This window comes from Podarcis vaucheri (assembly GCF_965113315.1).
Source record: "Podarcis vaucheri genome assembly, chromosome: 6".
Lineage (NCBI taxonomy): Eukaryota > Metazoa > Chordata > Lepidosauria > Squamata > Lacertidae > Podarcis > Podarcis vaucheri.
Window position 1 is genome coordinate 13,297,940 of NC_138764.1, and position 17,254 is coordinate 13,315,193.

General features: G+C 43.8%; 1 long non-coding RNA gene across 1 annotated transcript in view; it reads left to right on the top strand.

Annotated features, from left to right (window-relative positions):
* The window catches only part of LOC309533914, a 37,692-nt gene that overhangs the window by 13,678 nt on the left and 6,760 nt on the right, over positions 1 to 17,254 (top strand). The window contains exon 2 of the long non-coding RNA XR_014220525.1: positions 9,692 to 9,771. This is a non-coding gene — a long non-coding RNA (uncharacterized lncRNA). The remainder of the gene's footprint in view (positions 1 to 9,691; positions 9,772 to 17,254) is intronic.

Sequence of the window (17,254 nt, forward strand, 5' to 3'; positions counted from 1 at the left end):
ATCCTTCTATACTTCTCAGTTCACATTACCGCATCTCATTCTCTTCCCTTGAGAAAGGTGAACTTAAAAAGCCAGCCTTCTTATCTGGAGTCTAGCCCTGCATCTATTCTCCATTATTTCTTTCCTCCTCGCCTGTGCCAGCAATATTCCAGGAAAGGGTCCTAGAGGAGGCAGTGGTTAGTTCCTTGGGAGTGTCAGAGTTGTAGTCTCACTGATACCTGCTCAGGGCCAGAGTTAGGCCCTGCACCTGAATCTAGCCCTTCCATGGCTTTCAGTGTTGTTTTCTGCTGCTCCGGAGAAGCGGACACGGAGCAATGGATCCAAACTACAAGAAAGAAGATTCCACCTAAACATTAGGAAGAACTTCCTGACAGTAAGAGCTGTTCGACAGTGGAATTTGCTGCCAAGGAGTGTGGTGGAGTCTCCTACTTTGGAGGTCTTTAAGCAGAGGCTTGACAACCATATGTCAGGAGTGCTCTGATGGTGTTTCCTGCTTGGCAGGGGGTTGGACTCGATGGCCCTTGTGGTCTCTTCCAACTCTATGATTCTATGATTCTATGATTCTATGAGTGTTGATCCTTTGAACCTGGCTAGCGCCATCACATTAGGTTGGAGTCAGAGCTACTGTCCAAGGTGGGGATCATGAATACTAATCTAATGGGTGTACATGTACATTTATAAAATTTCCTTCCTTGTGAGCAGGGACACGATGAATAAATCTGAACTCTGCTTCTATTTCTTCTACACTGCAAGTGGCTGTGACATATGATTTTATGTTCAGCTACCGATCACTGGATTAGTTAGCTTTTTAAAGTTGCTGGTACTGTCATCTAATAGGTGTAATCTAAAGGCATGTAATGCAGCAACCTTGCGAAGTAGCTCTGGGTCTGGCGGGTGGCGCTGTGATCTAAAGCACTGAGCCTCTTGGGCTTGCCAATCGGAAGGTTGGCAGTTCGAATCTGCGCAACAAGGTGAGCTCCCATTGCTCTGTCCCAGCTCCTGCCCACCTAGCAGTTCGAAAGCACGCCAGTTCAAGGAGATAAATAGGTACCACTGCAGCGGGAAGGCAAATGGCATTTCCATGCATTCTGGTTTCCATCACAAGTGCCAGAAGTGGTTTAGTCCTGGTGGACAAATGACCCACAAAGCTGTCAGTGGACAAACACCAGCTCCCTCGTGGAAGACACAAGACCTACCCACCTTGGAAGAATGGCAGATGCAACTAATAGACTATATGGAGATGGCGAAAATGACTGGCAGAATCCGAGATCAGGGAGAAGAGTTGGTGGAAGAAGATTGGAGGAAATTTAAAATGTATTTGCAGAAATATTGTAAAATTTTTGAATGTTGAGGACATTGAAATGAATTGCAGGGGTTTTAGCAACAAGGTAAAATGCAAGATTGGATTAATAAATAGATAGACTAACAGGACGTGAATTTGCTGAACTAACTTTTAAAAGGGATACAAAAATGGGAGACGCGAGGGAGTCAGGAAAATAAGGTAATCAAAGAGGAGAAATTAAGAAAGAAGGACTTTTTGTCTTTTTATATGTGCTTTTTTCTTTTCTTTTTTGTGTTTAATGTTTGTATTTCTGTATTTTGTAATTTTGTATTTTTTCGTTTTTTGTATTTTTCTAAACTTTTTTTATGGATAAAACCTAATAAAATATTATTAAAAAACAAACAAACAAACAAACAAACACCGGCTCCCTCAGCCTGAAGAGAGATGAGTGCCTCACCCCATAGTCTCCTTTGACTGGACTAAACTATCCAGGGGTGCTCTACCCTTTTCTTGTTTAGGAAATGAAAAGACTGACCGACTTTTGTTTTCTGTGGGGAAACAGTAGAAACCATCAAGATTGTGATTGAACACTATGTGCAGCACCTTAGTGGCTACCACTTCAAGTTGAGGTTTGACCCAGGGCTTGATCCGTCACGGTGTTTCTGTTGTGCCAGAAGCGGTCCAGTCCTGCAGGCCACACGACCCGGAAAGCTGTCTGTGGACAAATGCCGGCTCCTTCGGCCTGAAAGTGAGACGAGCGCCGCAACCCCATCTTTACCTTTGACTGGATTTAACCATCCAGCGGTCCTTTACCTTTTACCTTTGCCTAGACTGTAGATAGGCAACCAGCTACAAGTCAATCATATACCTCCTTGACCTCCATAAATGAAAATAGGGGTGTGTGTTGTGCACACGTGGGTAGGTTTGGGGTGGAGTCTAGCCTACCAGGGCTGTGACCCGGTGGACAACAGTGGGCAAACACAATCAATGAGCCTCAACTAGAAAGTGGGAACTCAAAGTGCATGCACACAAATGGTGGCAAAAACATGGGGGCAAGTAACATGTCACAAATAGTGCAAATTTATTACGTTGCATTTCTGCTAGACATAATAATGGGTATCTAGGATGACAACCACAGGCTACAGCCTGTTTCAAACCCCTGCCCTTTGGCCTCGGAGGCTTCTTCTAAATTGCCAGCTGTAGGCTATTATGAATTCGTTTTTGAAGTGGGAAAAGCTCGTTATTAAGACATTATCTAACTGAAGCAACCGAAATAGCTGCATTGATCATTATCTTAGGGCAATTAAGCTCAGAAATGTGACTGCTGTAAGAACAAAGTACGTTTATTTGTTGCTTCAACTCCCCACCCCCAAATACTACACAAGACCCAAAATAGCCTTACAATAATAATTATTCTCTCTGCAAACTATCATAAGACTGGGAGGATGGAAACGTATTTTCCAACCTGGGAGGTCTTGCTTTTGGGTTCATTCACTGGCTGATGTAAAACATTGTAGGATTTGCAGCAAAGCTTTCTTAGCGGCAACACTGCAGCTTGTAAACCCACCTGGCTTTTCTATACAGTGCAAGTCAAACAGTTGCATAAGCATCCCTATGTCAGCTTAGCAGGATCAGGGGATACATACTGTCCCGACATTGTACCAGTTATTCCCATGTGCCTTCTGAAGAGCCTAAGATCAAACCTCTCCATTCTTAAGGAAATCAGCCCTGAGTGCTCACTGGTAGGACAGAACCTGAAGCTGAGGATCCAATACTTTGGCCACCTCATGAGAAGAGGAGACTCCCTGGAAAAGACCCTGATGTTGGGAAAGATGGAGGGCACAAGGAGAAGGGGACGACAGAGGACGAGATGGTTGGACAGTGTTCTCGAAGCTACAAACATGAGCCTGACCAAACTGCGGGAGGCAGTGGAAGACAGGAGTGCCTGGCGTGCTCTGGTCCATGGGGTCACGAAGAGTCGGACACAACTAAACAACCAAACAACAACAAGAAGAAGATGCTGAAATTTAGCAAGGATTAGCGGATTAGCGCTATTAGCAGCTTTTAGAGGCTTTTAGTGGCTTATCTGCTGATCGGATCAGATGATAAGCGGCTTAGCGCTATTAGCGGCTTTTAGTGGCTTATCTGCTGATCGGATCAGCTGATAAGCGGCTTAGCGGCTTAGAAAAAGGGGGGGAGAAAAACAACCAGCAGGAACTTGCAAGACATTGTCGTCTTGCGAAGCAAGCCCATAGGAGATTCGTTTTGCGAAGCACCTCCAAAACGGAAAACTCTTTCGTCTAGCGAGTTTTCCGTCTTGTGAGGCATTCGTCTTGCGGGGCACCACTGTATATGTTTTGACTCCACAGAGTGGGAAGTGACGGAGACAGGATGTTTGTGTTACTGTGTTCTGTGAAGTGGGACTATTGTCCTTTGTTCTTTTTGTGTTTGCTGTCTGATGCTAGAGAGAGAGGGAGCCATGTTGCAGTGCTCCGTGTGTGTTTATATGTAAATAAAGTAGATTAGTCAAAATGCTGAGTTGCTGAGGGCTGTTACGCAAGCTGCGCAAACTCTGTGGATCCCTAAGTGTGCCGATGTCTGTTGGCATCGGTCGCTGTGACGTTTGGGCAGGAGAAAGCTTTTAAAGCTCCCGAATGATCGACCAGGAGGGAGAGAACATGCCAGTTGGGCATGTGTCTCTGCCAGGGTCCTACTCGAGTGTAGGATGAGCTCCTGACATTATCAACATCACGCTCTAACCAACTGAGTTAAACATGTGCTGTACAGTTGAGCCACATTCATTTCTGTGCAGGGTAGTTTTTCAGGCTATATGTATAACGTGTTTTCCAATTATTCCAATTATTCCCTAAGCAGGCAACATGAATTAAAACACAAGCTTAGTGAAAGTTTACCCTAAAAAAAAACCACCACAGGTGCAACCAGGTGTCTGACTGTAGAGCAGAAGTGAAGCAAAGGCTCCATGACCTACAATGTTTGGCAGGGAAGAGAGGGGATTATATCTATGTTTGCATGGATAAAGTCACCCACACACACTGGAAAGAATTTTAGAGCAAATGTTCACCAGGAACCATCTGAGAAATATGTTCCCTTTCGTCTGAAATGCCAGTACTTGATCACTGTTGGATAATTCAAATGACTTTTACAACTGTAAACATATAGTAATCCCAGACATTAAAATGCATGCAAATGGTGATGTTCCTTTCGCTTTGCCATAAAATACAGCAGCTGAAGGCCATCTCCTTTGTAGAGAAAATATTTGGAGATCCACCCATGCTTGCCTAACATTGCTGTCATAGAAGTAAAGGATAGGAAAAGCACTTTTTCAAAATAAATATACAGTGAGTACTCTATTGTGAACAAGTCTGAAAAATATGTACCGTATATTTTCCTGCCCTCCTTTCTACAAATATTAGTGGCTGAAAGAAACTTTCTAGTTTAAGACCTGCAAAGGTCTGCCAAATTTAGACTGGACAAGGAGGGGACAACAGAGGACGAGATGGTTGGACAGTGTTCTCGAAGCTACCAGCATGAGTTTGACCAAAGTGCGGGAGGCAGTGGAAGGTACCAGTGGCGTAACGTGGGTTGTCAGCACCCGGGGCAAGTAATTTGCGCCCCCTAACCCGTGGATTTGCACCCCCTAACCCTAACCCCCAGATGTTGTGCCCGGTGCGGCCGGCCCCCCCTGCACCCCCCACGCTACGCCACTGGAAGGTACTATCTGCCTCTGAGTTTTTTGTTCTATTAGAGTGGTACCTCGGGTTGCATACGCTTCAGGTTACATACGCTTCAGGTTACATACGCTTCAGGTTACATACGCTTCAGGTTACAGACTCCGCTAACCCAGAAATAGTACCTCGGGTTAAGAACTTTGCTTTAGGATGAGAACAGAAATCGTGCTCCAGCGGCACGGCAGCAGCAGGAGGCCCCATTAGCTAAAGTGGTGCTTCAGGTTAAGAACGGACCTCCAGAATGAATTAAGTACTTAACCCGAGGTACCACAGTACTCTCAAGGCTAGTTTCTCCCCTCTGCAGCCTCTGAACTATTACCTTCTGCAAACCACTATTCTAAATCTATATTGTCCTCCTCTTCTCTGGAAGGTGCAGGAAGAGGGGGGCCGATTCCAGGGCCGGATTTAGGTTTGATGAGGCCCTAAGCTTGTGAAGGTAATGGGGCCCTTTATATGTCCAGCTGTCCTTTGTCAACAACAAATTGTCGCTGTTTTTTGTGTTGAATATTTGGTAATTTATGGACCTAATAGGTCTCTAAAGCCATTTGCACATAACAAATAGGAGCATACACAACACAAAACACTGTTGCTGTTTGTAGGTTTTATTTTATTTGTTTTTCATCTTATATTTTGAATATTTTTTTTTCTTTAATTTTTTTTGGGAGTACCAAGAGAGTGGGGCCGTAAGCTATAGCTTCTTTAGCTTATACGTAAATCTGGCACTGGCCGGTTCCCACCATTTCTCCTCAGTCCAGCCCCTGACACCTGTTTGCTTCATTCAGTTTGAGAACAATGGTAGGGAAATTGTGTTTTTAGAAAGCGAGAGAAAGATGGAAGGGAGCAAGAGCATTCCTTCACCTGTTTAGCGTCCAGCAGGGTACTGGAAATGATGGGTGAAATTGCACACAGATACACACACACACCACAGCAAACTTTAGGACTGTCATCTAAATTCTTCAAAGTTTGCAACTCTAACCATTAGCATCATCCACACAAAGCTGATATATTTGAAACGCAACCGAGTTTGGAATGTTTAATATTGACTGGATTTTGATAAATGATAACCCACAGAGAACATAAAGAAGTGAAACTGAAGCAGGTTTGGGTCTTGGCCATAAAAAATAGGTGTGGGTAAAAAGCATTCCTTCCTTGAGGTGTTCTAATAATACTTCCTAGTTTAAAAAAAGCTTCTATGAAAGCATTTAGAGCAACTCAGTCAGGCCATTTTTATTGGTGCAGTAGTATTTTGTTTTTTGCTTTGTTTATTTTGCATTCCTTGGACGTGCCTTGCCAGATTCAACAAATTATCTGGAGGCATTTCTAATAAAGATATAATCACCAGGCTTGCAATTTATGGATTACTTTACAACCGTGTTCAGGGAGATTTGGAATACACTAATTACAGCTCCAGCTGCCGCTGGAATGGAAGCTGGTTTTTTTATTACATCTAAAGATACAAATGAGTTCAACAAGCAAATGGTTGACATATTTCACACATTGCGGCAGCAAAAGCGGTCACATTTTATATCAGCAGGAAAATTATGTTGATATGGGGAGGGGAGAGATATGAACTGAAAACCATTACAGTGGTACCTTGGGTTACATACGCTTCAGGTTACACACTCCACTAACCTAGAAATGGTGCTTCAGGATAAGAACAGAAATCGGGCTCCGGCAGCCCAGCAGCAGCAGGAGGCCCCATTAGCTTAAGTGGTGCTTCAGGTTAAGAACAGTTTCAGGTTAAGAACGGACCTCCAGAACGAATTAAGTTCTTAACCCAAGGTACCACTGTACTGTAAGACTATCCCAGTAAATTTGACTATTACATAGTTACTGGCAGGACTGACACTTTCATTTATATATGCTTTTCATTACGATTTTGTCTGCCTATTTTGTTTCTGGAAGCAATAATATGGCATACAAAAATTAGCTATTAACCTGCCATCTTATGGCCCTGTGGTCTAAACCAGTGTTTCCCAAACTTTTTTGGGCAACGGCACACCTGTTTAAGGAAAAAAATCTCGCGGCACACCACCGCGGCACAGCCCCGTGACGTCAGCGTGCAGCGTCACGCCGGGAGGGACGCACGAAAGTGAAAGTTTTTTCCCTCCCCCTTGCCGGGGAACCTCCAAGCTTTGGGGGTGGGAGGAGGCAGCAGAGCGAGGGACTGAGGGACGGCGGCAACTGAGGCGACGGCGGCTGTTGTGGTGGTGGCGGCGATGGCGGGCGGAGGAGGGGGCGGCGGCGGGGCTTGAGGAGCCGTTGCCGGGAGTTGCTGCTGCTGTTGTTGCTGCTGCTGCCCGGACATGCCGGCCTCCTCCTCCTCCGCTGTCTCGCGCTCCTCCCTTTTGCACGCGCTGCCCCGCCGCTCGGCACCACCACCGTGGAGCCGCCCCCGGCTCGACGCGGATACTCGCCGCCGCCGCCTCTCACCGCCCGACTCGCCCGCCTCCGTCCCACGGCACACCAGCCAGTGTCTCACGGCACAGTAGTGTGCCGCGGAACACCGGTTGGGAAACACTGGTCTAAACTACGGAGCCTCTTGGGCTTGCCGATTGGAAGGTCTGCGGTTCAAATCCCCTCGAAGGAGTGAGCTCCCGGTCCTCTGCCCCAGCTCCTGCCAACCTAGCAGTTCGAAAGCACACCAGTGCAAGTAGATAAATAGGTATTGCTGTGGTGGGAAGGTAAACGGCGTTTCCGGGCGCTCTGGCACATGTCATGGTCCTGCCTGCACCAGAAGCAGTTTAGACCTGCTGGGCACATGACCCAGAAAACTGTCTGTGGACAAACGCCAGCTCCTTTGGCCTGAAAGCGAGATGAGCGCCGCAACCCCATATTTACCTTTGACTGGATTTAACCATCCAGTGGTCCTTTACCTTTTAACCTTATGGTCCCTTAGGTAAAGGACCCCTGACCATTAGGTCCAGTCGTGACCGACTCTGGGGTTGCGGTGCTCATCTCGCTTTATTGGCCGAGGGAGCCGGCATACAGCTTCCGGGTCTTGTGGCCAGCATGACTAAGCGTTTCTGGCGAAACACAGTTTACCTTCCCGCCGGAGCAGTACCTATTTATCTACTTGCACTTTGATGTGCTTTCGAGCTGCTAGGTTGGCAGGAGCAGGGACCGAGGAACGGGAGCTCACCCCGTCGCAGGGATTCGAACTGCCAACCTTCTGATCGGCAAGTCCTAGGCTCTGTGGTCTAACCCACAGCACCACCCGTGTCCCTCAGGAGGGCATCCTATAGGCAATATCAGATTTCCTTCTCTGAGGACACGGAGAAAGAGAGAAATCTCTTTTTGGATTGGAATGCCAGACATTGGCATAAATTGGCTTTTTTTGTTTGTTTGTTTTGCATAGGTTCAACCATCTCTTGAGATAACATTAAAAAAAACAAAAACAACTTGCCACAAGAGTTCCCAAGGTGGGGCAGCAGACTTTGCCCCCACTCAGACGCTGGGTGCCAATTTGAATCAAGATGGTGCTCTGAAATGCAATTTAGGTGTGACTTTATTGGCACACAGTAGGTTTGACTGCCCCTTGAGATAGCGTTTCCAAACTCGGCTTGAGGTTTCCTGGGGTCGGAGTGGTTGTTTTCATTGAGGTTTGGGTGCCGGGTGCCATTGTGATTCAAGATAGCAGACCGAAATGTAACTTTGGAATGGCTTCATCCATTTTTGGTGTCGCAGGTCCAAACTCACAAATTGCACTATTGAAAAAAAAAATCACATTTTTTAAAAATTATTATTATTATTTTTGTTTCTACAAATTCTGGGCAGTGCCAGGCACTCCCTACTAGTCTGATATAAAGGTAGCCGGCCTATTTCACTATAGAAGCACACACTTCTTGCTTGGCTCATATACTTCAGGAGTAGAGCTGAGGTGAATCTCCCCTCCAAATTCACTATCACAGATTTTTATATCAAATACTCTGAGCATTCACTACTGTTATTTATTTATCAGTTGGCATGCAATGGTATTTAGCATTTAAGGGCAGATAAGCTGGCATCAAATAGTATTTAGCAGTGCACCTTATTTGATTGTTTCCATGCAATGGCATTTAAAGCCATATTATAATATAATATAATATAGTATAATATAGTATAATAATATAATATAATATAATATAATATAATATAATATAATATAATATAATATAATATAATATAATATAATATAATATAATATAATATAATATAATATAATATAATATAATATAATATAATATAATATATTTATACCCCGTCCATCTGCCTGGGTTTCCCCAGCCACTCTGGGTGGCTCCCAACAGAATAAAAATGTGATAAAATAGCAAACATTTAAATCTTCCTTAAACACGGCTGCCTTCTGTTATGGCATTTTTCATTTGATACTAGCCAAAATAAAAAACATCAAACCATAACGACCAATCAAAAATCAAATTCCTAATATTGAGGTAAAATCCTCCATTTACATTTCATGTTTGAAAATTTAGGCAAATTTCAAAGTTGTGAGATCCTTTGAATTCTAGAATCTTGGTTTAAAAAAAAAAGAGTTTTGAATTTGGTGGTTACTAAAAATATAAATCAGTGTGACCTTAAATGGTTAGTGTTTCCAGCCTTCCTTTGACCTTTTATTCAATGACAACTCATGATGATGTTCCTTTGTTTACTCCTTTGTCAGAAAACAGAGAGTGATGTAAGCAGCAGACCCGAAGCAAAGTTAGGCAACGGACTGCTATTGTGGCTTTCCCTTATAGGGAGGTGAGTGTTCCTTCTATCGGTTCTGTCCTATTTGAACCTCTAACATGCAGCCAACCACTATCAGCTTTCTTGAACAATAAGCAACAAGTACTTAAAATTCCAAGGGAACGGGTCATGTATGACAGACAAATCTAATCAGAGTCATGTGTGGCTTTCAATTCTTTCGCAGTGAGATGGAACATCACCCACTTTAAAATGAAACTAGTTTAACCAGGTAGTTTCAAACCCACATACAGTAACCCTCTTAGTTTCAACTTTGGAGGTAGTAGAAGACAAGAACTTGCTTGCTATATCGCAAATAGGCAATATAGTTCCATCGCAAGTGGTTTCACACACACACACACACACACACACACACACTATGTTTAAATTATTCTAAATGGTAAAACAGAAAATGTTTGTGTATAGAGATATAATTTTATGTTTTACAATTTAGAATCAAGGAAATCATTGATATTTGAAGGATGTTTAAATGAGTATTCTAAACTGTAAAACAGAAAATGTAATTATATATAAAATATATTCTGTTTTACAATTTAGAATACTCATTTAAAAATCCTTCAAATATCAATGATAATGATTTCCTTTCTTCTCTTTCCATGGTTCATTTTGCATATCATAAATCCCTGCCTATTTTACATAAACTACACCATTCAGTAGTCCATTATTACATTCATCAAAACTTATTCACACTGTTGAATTTATCTTAATGCTGCCAACGTTTTCAAGTGTACACAATTTCCCCCCATATATTCAAGAAACATTTCCCAATCTTCTCTAAACATACGTTCTTCTTGTTCACTTATTCTGTATGTTAAGTCTGCAAGCTGCAAATATTCCGTCAGCTTAAGTTGCCATTCTTCTTTAGTTGGGACCTTGCTCGTTCTCCATTTTAGGGCTACCACAAGTGATTTCCACTCCTCTGTCTTTTTTATCCATACTTCAAAGTTTTGGAGCATGCTGTCATCTCTGTCTGATGACACCCAGTTTCATTTTGCCTTTTCTTTAGCCTCGGGATAGCCTGAGGTTATGCAGTTGTGCAATTGTGTGGGTGAATGACCTGCCAGAGATCAGTCGTGAACTGAATGGAGAAGATTGCTACCATCCTGATAAGGCAAAGATGTTCATGACAAGTTAAAGCTCCAGTCAGATGGGCTGTTGCTATTTTGCAGGTAGGATTCAAGCACAAACAAATTCAGGTCGTGCAGTTGAAGTGGTTTTGGTGCTTTTGCGCAACAAACCCATTTTCAAAACAAATAGGCCTTTTTGGAAACGCAGTGGGAAGTGTGGAAGAACAACTGCCTGTTTCAACATCCTATAACATCCTTGGAAATAAATCAGAATGAAAGCCCAGTCAAGAGTCAGTGATGTACAACCTCCCTGAATACATTGCACAAACAAATCAAGACGAATGCTTAATAAATGCAAATTCACATTCAGAGGTTTGGCTGTTTTCTTGCATGCTGTGGTAACCTGATTGCTGCAACGCACCGAGAGGGAGGGCTGAATTTATGAAACTTCAGCTGGATGCAGCAACTTCCTGAAACTAAGCTCAGGATATAAACAACATGGATTCTTTATTATCTAAGCTGTTTCCCAGTTTGTTTATGAGTACAGAACACAAGTTCTAAAAACAATAAACAACAACAACAACAACTTATTTATACCCCTCCCATCTGGCTGGGTTTCCCCAGCCATTTATGGTGGCTTCTAACAAAAGACTAAAAATACATTAAAACACCAGACATTAAAAATTTCCCTAAACAGGGCTGCCTTCAGTTGTCTTCTAAACGTCAGATAGTTGTTTATTTCTTTCACATCTGATGGGAGGGCATTCCACAGGGCGGGCGCCACCACCGAGAAGGCCCTCTGCCTGGCTCCCTGTAGCTTCACTTCTCACAGTGAGGGAACCGCCGGAAGGCCCTTGGAGCTGGACCTCAGTGTCTGGGCTGAACGATGGGGGTGGAGACGCTCCTTCAGGAATACTGGGCCGAGGCCGTTTAGGGCTTTAAAGGTCAGCACCAACACTTTGAATTGTGCTCGGAAAGGTACTGGGAGTCAATAAAATCAATTCTACAAACTTAAAAAGCAAAAACAAAACCCAATTTCAGCTGATATAAAGCTGATATTTCACAAATTTCTGGGTTACACCTTAAAGAAAGCCTTCCTAAGCAAAAAAAAAAAAAAAGCTGACGGGTGGCATGCCAAGCGACCATAGAAAATATCACACACCCCCATGACAAACAATTGGAGAATACAGTGGTGTCTCGCAAGATGAAAAGAATCCGTTCTGTGATTCTCTTCGTCTAGCGGTTTTTTCGTCTTGCGAAGCAAGCCCATTGAAGGATTAGCAGATTAGCGCTATTAGTGCTATTAGTGGCTTTTAGCGGCTTTTAGTGGCTTTTAGCGGCTTTTAGCGGCTTATCTGCTGATCGGATCAGCTGATAAGCGGCTTAGCGGCTTAGAAAAAGGGGGGGAAGGGGAAAAAAACCAGCAGGAACTCGCAAGACATTGTCGTCTTGCTAAGCAAGCCCATAGGAAATTCGTTTTGCGAAGCACCTCCAAAATGGAAAACTCTTTCGTCTAGCGAGTTTTCCGTCTTGCGAGGCATTCGTCTTGCGGGGCACCACTGTAACGATTAAAAGAAGCAAACAAAACAAATAAAAGCCTGTGAAAAATATTCAGGAATGCACAAGAAAGCTACTCTGCCCTCACTTCTCCCCTGGCTTGGCTGTTCATTCCAGCAGCTCCCTCCTGGTCCTCGTAGCATACGATCGCTCTCTTCATGGAGTCAGTACCTTTGAACAAACCGGGACTTACTTCTGAGTAAAAATGCCCAGAATCAGTTTGCAGGTAGTGACGGATCTATTCGGAATAAACTCTCGCTGCACAGGAATGACACAGACCTGCCTGGAAAGTCAACTGCTACCTCCCCACCAGCCACCCCAAATGCATAACTGGGGATATGAAAAAAAGCACCTTACGTCTGGGTGAGCGACAATGGCCACACAAAACATTATAAAATAGCAGTCAGTCATGGAAAGGTTTGTTTCTGTAAAAGACACCCGAAAAGCTGCTGACCTGAGCTATTTGGAGGAATGTGTTGTTGTTGTTGTTGTTTTAAAAAAGAAAGATCTACACAGTTCACATGTTTCGTTTCCTCTAACGAGGAACCAAAACACTGGATTTCCCTTCACATTGGCAGTGCTTTAATGGAGCAGAACAAACACTTTGTTTTACATGAACATGTTGTTCCAAATTGTGGTATTTGTGGGTGGCTGCATGCTGCATGAGAATCTTGTTTCAGATAAAAGGGAAGTGTTATAGAAAGCACAACAAATAATGGGGATACCCTTCCTGCTTGCTTTTCTTTTGAGATCTTATGTATGTGTGGGCTTGGAAAGCAGAGTTGTCCCATCGTGGCAAGTTCAGGATCACTCCCGCTATTTGTATAGTGTAGGTTGTATACAAGTAAAGGTACCCCTGACAGTCGGGACGCGGGTGGCGCTGTCAGTTAAACCACAGAGCCTAGGACTTGCCGATCAGAAGGGCGGCGGTTCGAATCCCCACACCGGGATGAGCTCCCGTTGCTCGGTCCCAGCTCCTGCCAACCTAGCAGTTTGAAAGCATGTCAAAGTGAAAGTAGATAAATAGGTACCGCTCTGGCGGGAAGCTAAACGGTGTTCCCGTGCGCTGCTCTGGTTCGCCAGAAGCGGCTTAGTCATGCTGTCCATATGACCCGGAAGCTGTATGCCGGCTCCCTTGGCCAATAAAGTCAGATGAACGCCGCAACCCCAGAGTCAGTCAAGACTGGACCTAATGGTCAGGGGTCCCTTTATCTTTACCTTTACCCCTGACAGTTAGGGCCAGTCGCGGACGACTCTGGGGTTGTGTGTTCATCTCGCTCTATAGGCCGAGGGAGCCGGCGTTTGTCCGCAGACAGCTTCTGGGTCATGTGGCCAGCATGACTAAGCCCCTTCTGGCGAACCAGAGCAGCACATGGAAACACCGTTTACCTTCCCGCCGGAGCGGTACCTATTTATCTATTTGTACTTTGATGTGGTTTCCAACTGCTAGGTGGGCAGGATCAGGGACCGAACAACGGGAGCTCACCCCATCACGGGGATTCAAACCACCGACCTTCTGATCAGCAAGCCCTAGGCTCTCTGGTTTAGACCACAGCGCCACCCGCTGTCCCTGTAGGTTGTATACTGGGCAACAAAACCTTGGATTGCTCGATTTATTTTCTCTGGGCAGTGATCACATCTCTAACAGGGAACAGAAAAACAAAACAAACAACAGATTCAGAATGAGCCACAAAGTCCCTTCAAAGCAAACCAGGCAGTTCTTTCTCCACTCCAAGTCTAGAGAAAATAACATGCAGCAAGGAAGACCCAAACAGATGAAAAATGAAGCAGGTCCTCTACGTTGATTGTCTAGAGAAGGGACATTAAAGGACATTAAAGGTAAAGGGACCCCTGACCATTAGGTCCAGTCGTGACCGACTCTGGGGTTGCAGCACTTACGTTTTAGGGCAAGTAACATTCTTGCTGCTGTAGTAGCCTACATGAATAAATTTCTATACAGTTTAGGTAGTTCTGTCCCTATAATTCCCCCAAAAACCTACACATTATGATAAGCACACAACGGCCACTGAAAACAGCAGTCTGGTGCCAAGTTCTCCCTGTGCCATTTAATACATCTTATCCATATTCTGTCATAACAGATATCAGGACATAGCTAAGCTTCATCACCCATTATCTATGGGCTGGGAGGATACCTAGCACAGAGCTGCTCTGAATTATTGTTAACATGCATTTCCAGCAGAGGGGATGCTTCACTCCAGCGAATGGGAAAAACTTTGGACGATGCATTGTGTCAGTCACGAAAAGTGCACTTACTTGCGGACCCTTTCTGAGGTCCAGAGGTGCCTGGGCTGATTACTTTTGAAGCTCCTAGCTATAATAAAAATGTAAAAAGACAGCACACAAAAACTATAGTAAGGTAAAGGGGTGAAGGGACCGCTGACCATTAGATCCAGTTGTGGCTGACTCATAGAATCATAGAATCATAGAGTTGGAAGAGACCACAAGGGCCATCGAGTCCAACCCCCTGCACTCTGACTCTGGGGTTGCGGCACTCATCTCGCTTTATTGGCCGAGGGAGCCGGCATACAGCTTCCGGGTCATGTGGTCAGCATGACTAAGCCGCTTCTGGCGAACCAGAGCACCGCACGGAAACGCCGTTTACCTTCCTGCCAGAGCAGTACCTATTTATCTGCTTGCACTTTGACATGCTTTCGAACTGCTAGGTTGGCAGGAGCTGGGACCGAGCAACGGGAGCTCACCCCGTCACGGGGATTCGAACCACCGACCTTCTGATTGGCAAGTCCTAGGCTCTGTGGTTTATCCCACAGCGTCACCTGCGTTCCTTCAAGGGCATTAGCATCCCTGAAATGTGTGCAACTCTAAATTTCTCCATAGAACCCATCAATCATACCTGTGACATTAATCATTGGCTAAACACACTGAAAGGTGCTCGTATTTCATAAAGCAATTTCATCAAATGGTGCCAACACATTTTGCTTCATAATTTTTGTTCTATAGGAGCTGGAAACTTACATTTTTAAAATAAAAAATGAAGCTCAAAGTCTGGCCCCTTTCTGCCTTCGGGCCCAATACAGAATTACTTTCTGTAGCCCCTTCTTGTCTGCAAGCACGAACCCCACAGGGCAACCTTGGAAGTACCACTGTTTCTCAGTCTGCCACACAGCCATGAGGATAACATGGGGAGGATCATGTACAGGATAGAAACTTAATAGATTAACAAATCTTGATGTCTGTTCATATTTAATCTCCATTCACATTTAAGACGATAAAAATAGGGTTTAACAGATTTTCGGCCTACTGTTACTGCCATTTTCTTGCATACCATTTTCAAGAAGGTTAGCATGTGCCGAATTGCAGCCCTTTTGTTTAACTATCTTAAGTAAAGGAAATAATTAGGCACATTATTGCAGTAAAAGGGGGGGAGGAAGTGGTTATGTAACAGCAGTCAGTTTTTCCATCATGGATGTCTTGGTCTTCCTTTTGCTTTGTTAAGAATTCAATTTGCTTTGAAGGAAGGGGGCGGGGAAGACTAACCAAGAATGTTCAAGATCTAAGTCATCATCAGAAGATACACACACTCGAAACATGAAAATGACTTACCCTTGTAGGCTTTTGAAAACATAAAATTGACCACAGAGGGCCGTAAAAACATTTCACATCTATGTCACATCACACTGCATGTAATAGTATCCTGCAGTCAGGCTTCTGATTGTTCTGTAGTGCCTCAATGCTCACCACCAACACAGATATAGGTTTCATTTTGTTAATTAATCAATTGATTAATTTGAAGGGTTTAATTGAAATAACATTGGGACGGTTGAATCTCATTACAGTGAAGGTGTAGAGTACAGTGGTACCTCAGGTTACATATGCTTCAGGTTACAGACTCCACTAACCCAGAAATAATGCTTCAGTTTAAGAACTTTGCTTCAGGATAAGAACAGAAATCGTGCTCCGGCGGCGCAGTGGCAGCAGGAGGCCCCATTAGCTAAAGTGGTGCTTCAGCTTAAGAACAGTTTCAGGTTAAGAACGGACCTCCGGAACGAATTAAGTACTTCACCTGAGGTACCACTGTATGGGAGGAATGAAACACTGTGTCTACAAGACACCAACACTGTACAAACCCATTTAACAACACAATGGGTCACTTAAACTAATGGAGTAATTAGGATGCAGATGTGTTAACCACTCACTATTTTTAAAAAATTCATACCTCCAGAAAACTTTCATTTGAAAGGAAAAGGACATGAGCAAGGTTTAAGGGGTCTCTGAAATTTAATAGGAATAAGTGCAGGGTGGTTTGTTACAGACACCAGAAACAACTCTGTATAGTATCATTTCATTTTTTAAATCATCAATACATTTCAGTTTAGAGCACATTTGGACTACTTGGTTGCTGTTATTATCTGAATCATTTTATTTTCTAATTTTATTAAATCATCATTATTATTTTGCTACTGTTCTGGTTTTATGCTTATATTTTACTATGAAACGGTACACCATCAAAGAGAAGTACAAAATCATGCACTAAGGGACTGCTAGGGTATTCAACCATGGACCTAGAAGGCAAAGAAAACCTTGAGAGTCATGCATTATGGTAAGTTGAGTCAGCACTTTAGTGCCATTGCAAAAGGCCATGAATAATACTCTGGGTGGCATGACTAGGGGAATTTCAAGAGACATAAGAAGTAATCCTACCAGTGACCTTAGCACTTATCAGATATTTGCATCTTAACTGTATTTCCTTCTGGTTACCACAGTTCAAGAAACACCTAAACAAGCTGGTGGGGTATGGTGGCTATTGAGTGAAGAACAACAAGATTTAGGTCTCTAGGAAAGACCAAGGGTATTTCTTTTAGTTTAGAAACGTGTTG